The 7,779-nt window shown below is 39.3% G+C and overlaps 1 long non-coding RNA gene across 1 annotated transcript in view; it reads right to left on the reverse strand.

The window, feature by feature from the left end:
* The window catches only part of LOC141372716 (uncharacterized), a 41,306-nt gene extending 38,396 nt beyond the window's left edge, over positions 1-2,910 (reverse strand). Inside the window, exon 1 of the long non-coding RNA XR_012378116.1 lies at positions 2,806-2,910. This is a non-coding gene — a long non-coding RNA (uncharacterized lncRNA). The remainder of the gene's footprint in view (positions 1-2,805) is intronic.
* Between the last annotated feature and the right edge of the window lie 4,869 nt (positions 2,911-7,779).

Below are 7,779 nucleotides of genomic sequence, written 5' to 3' on the forward strand. Positions count from 1 at the left end.
TTTTTGTTGTCATTATTATTTTTACTACATTTGTTTTTTTTTTAATTTTAAGCTAGAGTTGTAAGTGAATAATGTGTCATCATTACCGTATTACAGAATCTAACTTTGACTTTATGTTTGCCATTATCAGTGAGTTTTACACTGCCTTCTTATGTTTTTCTGTTGCCAATTAACATTCTTTTATTTTCACTCAGAGACTCTAGAATTTCTTGTAAGGCAGGTCTAGTGGCAATAAATTCCCCCAGCTTTTTTTGGTCAGGAAAGTCTTTATCTCTACTTCATTTCTGAAGAATTGCTTTGCTAAGTATAGAATTCTTGGTTGACAGTTTTTTTTTCTTTCAATATTTTATAGATCTCATCACATTCTATCCTGAAATCTTTCTGTTGCAAAATTCACTGATAGTCTCATGAATGTCACTTTTCTCTTTTGCTGCTTTCAAAATTCTTTCTTTGTTTTTTGACAATTTAATTATAACATACCTTGGTGTTTGGTTAGCTCTATGCAGATTTAAACCATTTGGGATCCTTTGGGTCTTTTGGATCTGGATGTCTATTTCTTTTCTCAGGTTTGGGCAGTCTTCAACCATTATTGATTTAAATATACTTTCTGTCCCTTTTGCTTTCTCTTCTCCTTCTGGAATTTCCATAATAAGAATATAGTTTCCTTTCACTGTGTCCCATAAGTCCAGTGGGCTTTTTCCATTCTTTTTCATTCTTCTTTTTGGTCCTCTGACTGACTAATTTCCAGTGTCCTATTTTCCAGGTCACTGATTCTTCTGCATAGTAGAGCCTGCTTTTGAAATTATCTATTGAATTCTTCAGTTCAGTTATTGTATTTCTTAGCTCTAAGATTTTCGGTTGTATTTTTTGATAGTTTCTATTTCTTTGTTGAACTTCTTGTTTTATTTTGTTTCTTTTTTCATTCATTGTTTTCCTAATTTTATTTAAATGTCTCTCTGTGTGTTCCTGTAATTCACCAAATTTCCTTAAGGGGATTAGTCTGAATTCTTTGACAGTATATAAATCTCTATTTCTTTAGGGCCAGTTATTAGAACTTTATTAGTGTGTGTGTGTGTGTGTGTGTGTGTGTGTGTGTGGTGTGGTGTGTGGTGTGTGACATTTACCTGATTTTTTTGTTATTCTTGATTTCTTACATTGGTATCTGAATATTTGAGTAAGTGGTCTCCTCTTCCAGACTTTGCAGTTTTGTTTCAGTGGAGACAGTTTTTCACCAGGCAGTTAAGTTTGGGTTTCTGGATGTGTCTGCTGGCATCATCTTTGTGCAAGAGGGCCTGCTATTAGGGTCTATTTTTGGGCAAGGCAACTGTTCAAGCTCTGAGGTTGGAGGTGGGAGAGTGTGCCACTAGTTGAAAACAGCTGGATAGAATTGCTGATTTGGTTCCCTGCCCAAGTGAAGCTGTAGGATGGGCTCCATGGTGGCATGGATTCTCTGGTCTGGCTCTATCCAGTTGGGACTCAGTGGTAGGTGGGGCTATGAATTAGCTTCCCTTCCCTGGCAGGGCAGCAGGATGGGACCCAGGGTCTATACAGCTTGTTGTTTGGTGACCCACATCAGGCAAGAGTGTGCACTGAATACCATGATCAGGTAAAGCTACTGGGTTTGCCCTGCAGAAAAGGAAAGCTATGGGCTGTGCTCTCTATTCTGACGCTATTGTAAACAGCTTTGTTGGATGGGCTATACAGTTTCCTGTGTGTTCTGGTAAGGTTCCCTGGTTGGACAGGCTGAAACTGTATTCAGCAACAAGTGGGACTACAAATTAGTTTCCCTTCCCAGTGCAGCAAGAGAAGCATCTCCAAAACCACTAAGCCTCTCTGTGGTCTTTAGTCAAGCTGACCCATGCCACAAGTTCCCTGGCCAAACAGGGCCATTGGCTTTGCTCTGAGGATGATCAGCTCTGCCTGCTGACTTTTCAGATGGAATGTTGCTGGATTATACAGCAGCTTCCAGGTATTCTTGTCAGCCCTTCTTATCAGCTGGAGCCAGGACCATACTCTGCAGCTAGTGGAGCTATGACTCAGCTCTCTTGCCTTCTCAGTGCTGGAATAGCCTACTTCAGGCAACTCCCAAGTTTTCTTAAACAGAATTTCTGGCTGGGAGGGGCTGGGAACCATCTCCACTGAGGTGGACTATGAATTAACTCTTTTACCTGGGCATAGCAGGGAAACCTCTATGCCTGTTCCTAGTTTTGCTCTGAAGGAGATCATCTTTACCTGCTCACATTTTGGCTCTAACACCACTGTGTTATTCAGCTTTCATGTGTCCTTGTCAGCCTTTCCTGTCAGATGGGGCTGGGGCCCACACTCCACAGCAGGTAGGGCTATGACTTAGCTCTTCTGCCTGGGCATGGGCAAACCTGGACCCAGGACTGGTAAAATCCCTCCTTTGAGGACCCAAATCAGGCAGACCTGCACTCCCACTCAGTTCCCTGGTCAGACTGCACCACTGACTTGGTTTTGTAGATGAACGAAGCTGCTGGTTGGGACTACTACTTGGGCTCTGCAAGTATGAACTTCATCTGCTAAGATATGAGTGCTGGTAGTAGGAAGTCCCTTCTCCATTCACAGACACAGTCAGATTCCCAATGATCGACCTTACAGATCCCCCTTAGATCCCAGGGGGCAAGACCAGAGTAGAGGCACCACAAAGCAACCCACAATGCTGATTTTTCCCTCTGGTTTCTCTTTTCCCTCTGGAGGAGCCATAGACTGAGACCTTTCTGTGTGGAGCTACAAAGCCTATGGGAGGGAGGGGCAATGCAGTCAGCTTGTAGCCATTTCTCTTACCTTCCAATGTGGTTTGTCTTGGTCTCTATGGTGCAGGGGGTGCCTCAGCCTCACCCCCATGTGCTAGGATTGTCTCAGTGGTGTCTTGTCCAGGAATAGCTGTTAGTTCTTCTTGTGAGGAGGTGCAAAGTCACAAATGACCTGTGTCACCATCTTTGTGACATCATACTCCCATGTAACAGACTTGATGAAATTTTAGTGAATCTTCTTATTGACCTGAAGAATTCAGTAAGAAATCAGTAACTTGGGAAAAGCTCAGTGTATAAAAGTAGATACATCATCTAAAATGTCATAAAATGTCTGGGAATGCTATGATAAATTCAAGTAATATAAAATATTAGGTATCTCTGACAACAAGCATCCTGCTATTTGAAGATACCTACATGCAGTCTTGTAAACAAACACCAACCCCTGAGACCAAGTGGGATTTATTCCTGGGCTGCAAGTTTGCTTCAATGTTTCCAAATCAATCAATGTGATACAATACATTAATAAAAGAAAAAACAAGAACCATATGATCCTCTCAATAGATGCAGAAAAAGAATTTGACAAAGTACAGCATTCTTTTTTGATTAAAACTCTTCACAGTGTAGGGATAGAAGGTACATACCTCAATATCATAAAAACCATCTATGAAAAACCCACAGTGAATATCATTCTCAATAGGGAAAAACAAAGCTTTTGCCCTAAGGGCAGGAACATGGCAGGGATGTCCACTGTCATCACTGCTATTCAATATAGTATTAGAAGTCCTAGCCTCAGCAATAAAACAACAAAAAGAAATAAAGGCATCCGAATCAGCAAAGAAGAAATCAAACTCTCACTCTCTGCAGACGATATGATACTTTATGTGGACTCCACCCCAAAACTGCTAGAACTCATACAGGAATTAAGTGAAGTAGCTGGATATAAAATTAATGCACAGAAATCAGTTGCATTTCTATACACCAATGAGACAGAAGAAAGAGAAATTAAGGAGTCAATCCCATTTATAATTGCACCCAAAACCATAAAATACCTAGAAATAAATCTAACCAAAGAGGCAAAGAATCTGTACTCAGAAAACTATAGAATACTCATGAAAGAAATTGAGGAAGACACAAAAAAAATGGAAAACGTTCCATGCTCATGGATTGGAAGAACAAATATTGTGAAAATGTCTATGCTACCTAGAGCAACCTACACATTTAATGCAATCCCTATCAAAATACCATTCACTTTTTTCAAAGAAATGGAACAAATAATCCTAAAATTTGTATGGAACACGAAAAGACCCTGAATAGCCAGAAGAATATTGAAAAAGAAAAGCAAAGCTGGTGGCATCACAATTCCGGACTTCCAGCTCTATTACGAAGCTGTAATCATCAAGACAGTATGGTACTGGCACAAAAACAGACACATAGATCAGTAGAACAGAATAGAGAGCCCAGAAATGGACCCTCAACTCTATGGTCAACTAATCTTGGACAAAGCAGGAAAGAATGTCCAATGGAAAAAAGACAGTCTCTTCAACAAATGGTGTTGGGAAAATTGGACAGCCACATGCAGAAGAATGAAACTGGATCATTTCCTTATACCACACACGAAAAAAGACACAAAATGGATGAACGACCTAAATGTTAGACAGGAATCCACCAAAATCCTTGAGAATAATACAGGCAGCAACCTCTTCGACCTCAGCCATAGCAACTTCTTCCTAGACATATCGCCAAAGGCAAGGGAAGCAAGGGCAAAAATGAACTATTTGGACTTCATCAAGATAAAAAGCTTTTGCACAGCAAAGGAAACAGGCAACAAAACCAAAAGACAACGAACAGAATGGGAGAAGATACTTGCAAATTACATATCAGATAAAGGGCTAGTATCCAAAATCTAGAAAGACTTATCAAACTCAACACCCAAAGAACAAAGAATATAATCAAGAAATGGGCAGAAGACATGAACAGACATTTCTCCAAAGAAGACTCCAAATGGCCAACAGAAACATGAAAAAGTGCTCAACATCACTTGGCATCAGGGAAATCCACATCAAATCCTCAAAGAGATACCACCTCACACCTGTCAGAATGGCTAAAATTAACAAGTCAGGAAATGACAGATGTTGGTGAGGATGCGGAGAACGGGGAACCCTCCTACACTGTTGGTGGGAATGGAAGCTGGTGCGGCCACTCTGGAAAACAGTATGGAGGTTCCTCAAAAAATTGAAAATAGAACTACCCTGTGACCCAGCAATTGCTCTACTGAGCATTTACCCCAAAGATACAAATGTAGTGATCTGAAGGGGCATGTGCACCCCAATGTTTATAGCAGCAATGTCCACAATAGCCAAACTATGGAAAGAGCCTAGATGTTCATCAACACATGAATGGATAAAGATGTGGTGTGTATACACACACACACACACACACACACACTGGAATATTATGCAGCCATCAAAAAATGAAATCTTGCCATTTGCAATGATGTGGATGGAACTAGAGTATATTATGCTAAGCAAAATAAGTCAATCAAAGAAAGAAAATTATCATATAATCTCACTGATATGTGGAATTTGAGAAATAAGGTAGAGGATTGTAGGGGAAGGGAAGGAAAAATAAAACAAGATGAAACCAGAGAGGGAGACAAACCATAAGAGACTCTTAATCTCAGGAAACAAACAGGGTTGCTAGAGTGTAGGGGGGTGGAAGGGATGGGGTGGCTGGGTGATGGACATTGGGGAGGGTATGTGCTATGGTGAGCACTGTGAATTGTGTAAGATTGATGAATCACAGATCTGTACCCCTGAAACAAATAATACATTATGTGTTAGTAAAAAAAATAATAATAATAAAATAAATTTAAAAAAACCCACCAACCCACTTGAAGCAGAACTGCATCTCTATAATAATTCAGTGCTTCCCACATGCTGAGTCACGGCTGACCTAGACAGTTTTATTCAGACACTCCCAGGCGGCCTCTGAGACCTGCCAAATCAGGTTCTCTGCAAGTGTCAGCATCTTTAAAACTCTCTGAGTGGATTTCATAATGAGACATGTGGAGCAGAGCTACTCAGGTGACATCTCTCTGGAGAACGAATGCTTGTCATGTATGCCATTGAGCTGTGTGACATTAGTAGTAAAACTGAGGTGCTGGACAAGAGTTTATATTCTTACCTATCATTATGTAAGTCTTTTTCAGAAGCTTTCACTTTTTCTTGCCTGATCATTGTTTAAGTTCTGTTTTATAATAATACAGTAGGATCATTTGAATAACCAATAATAGTGTCTAAAATATCAAAATATTGACTGTTTAGACTTCCCAGAGCAGAGGCATCTCTTGATTGTAGAGATTAAAAAAAATCATTTGAGAATTATTCCTTTGGCCTGCTGGCATGCTTCAAAGGTCTATTCTCCCCCGGTATTAATATATTGAAATAGAAATAACCTTAAAAATAATATTCTCTTTGTATTGAATAATAGTTTATGCTCAGTAAGTGAAAAAGTAAACTGGTTCTATTAATTTTATTTGTTATTCTCAATAGGAGGAGCCACACTGATAAAATAAACCTACAAGAGTTTTCCTCTCTAGTTGTTTAAGGTGCTTGTGCAAAGTGGACTTGCCTGCCACCTTCAGGATGATTTATGCAGAAAAAAAATCCACTGTGTTAAAAAATTGTAGCTTATTTTTTAAAATGAGAATGTACTCATCAGAAAACTTCAGAAAAAATATTGTTTTTTTTTTCACTTGCTGGGTTCCTATCTTTCTGACAGATTTTTAATTATTATTTTTTAACCTTTTTAAAAATTTATTATGTTATTTTAATCACAATACATTACATCATTAGTTTTTGATGTAGTGTTCCATGATTCATTGTTTGCGTATAACACCCAGTGCTCCATGCAGAACGTGCCCTCTTTAATACCCATCACCAGGCTAACCTGTCCCCCCCACCCCCTCCCCTCCAGAACCCTCAGTTTGTTTCTCAGAATCCACAGGCTCTCATGGTTCGTCTCCCCCTCCAATTTACCCCCCTTCATTTTTCCCTTCCTACTATCTGTTTCTTCTTCTTCTTCTTCTTCTTCTTCTTCTTCTTCTTCTTCTTCTCCTTCTTTTTAACATATAATATATTATTTGTTTCAAAGGTACAGGTCTGTGATTCATCAGTCTTACACAATTCACAGCGCTCACCATAGCATAATATTTCATAGGCAGTGAAAATATAAGAGCTTCTACTGTTTCTTTATTGTTGTTCCTTTACTATTCTTATTTTTAAAAAGATTTATTTATTTATTTGAGAGAGAGGGAAAGAGAGAGAGTGAGTGGGGAGAGGGTCAGAGGGAGAGGCAGAGAAAGTCTCCTCAAGCAGACTCCCCACTCTGACATGGGGCTGGATCCAGCCCTCTGAGATCATGACCTGAGTGAAAATCGAGTCAGCCGCTTTAGCTACAGAGCCACCCAGGTGCCCCTACTATTCTTATTTTAAATATTTTTTTCTTATTATTACAATGGGCATCAACTTCATGCATGTTTTATATTTTTTAAAAAATTGTTTCCTTACAGTATGGCTAGAAGTAGAATTACTCTCTTACTTTTTCACATCTAAGCTCTACACTCCTACCTCCTCTTCTTCCTGCCACATGAAGGGGGTGTCTCCTCCATCAAACACCACCACCTGCATTGTGTGCACTCTTGAATCCTTTCTTTCTCACCTTGTCAAGTCATTACTTTTGGCTATCTCCAGCCTCTTCTAAATTACCTACATCCACCTTCTACTACACAACGCTTATTGGTGTTTAAAGATTCTAGTAACGTCAACACTTAAAAAAATGTTTTCCTTAAATTTTTCTTTGTAGATGAATGCCATCTAATAGATGTAGAAAGAATGACAGAATTAGAAAAGTCACCATTTTGCAGTTAGACTATCAACCACTTTGCAATAATTGATTCAGGCAAGGCTTATGAATAAATACCAAAACCGCTGGGTAAAAGATTTAT

The sequence above is a fragment of the Callorhinus ursinus genome, unplaced genomic scaffold (assembly GCF_003265705.2).
Source record: "Callorhinus ursinus isolate GAN/ISIS: 27379988/994484 unplaced genomic scaffold, GSC_fseal_2.0 scaffold5, whole genome shotgun sequence".
In the NCBI taxonomy this organism is placed as follows: Eukaryota; Metazoa; Chordata; class Mammalia; order Carnivora; family Otariidae; genus Callorhinus; species Callorhinus ursinus.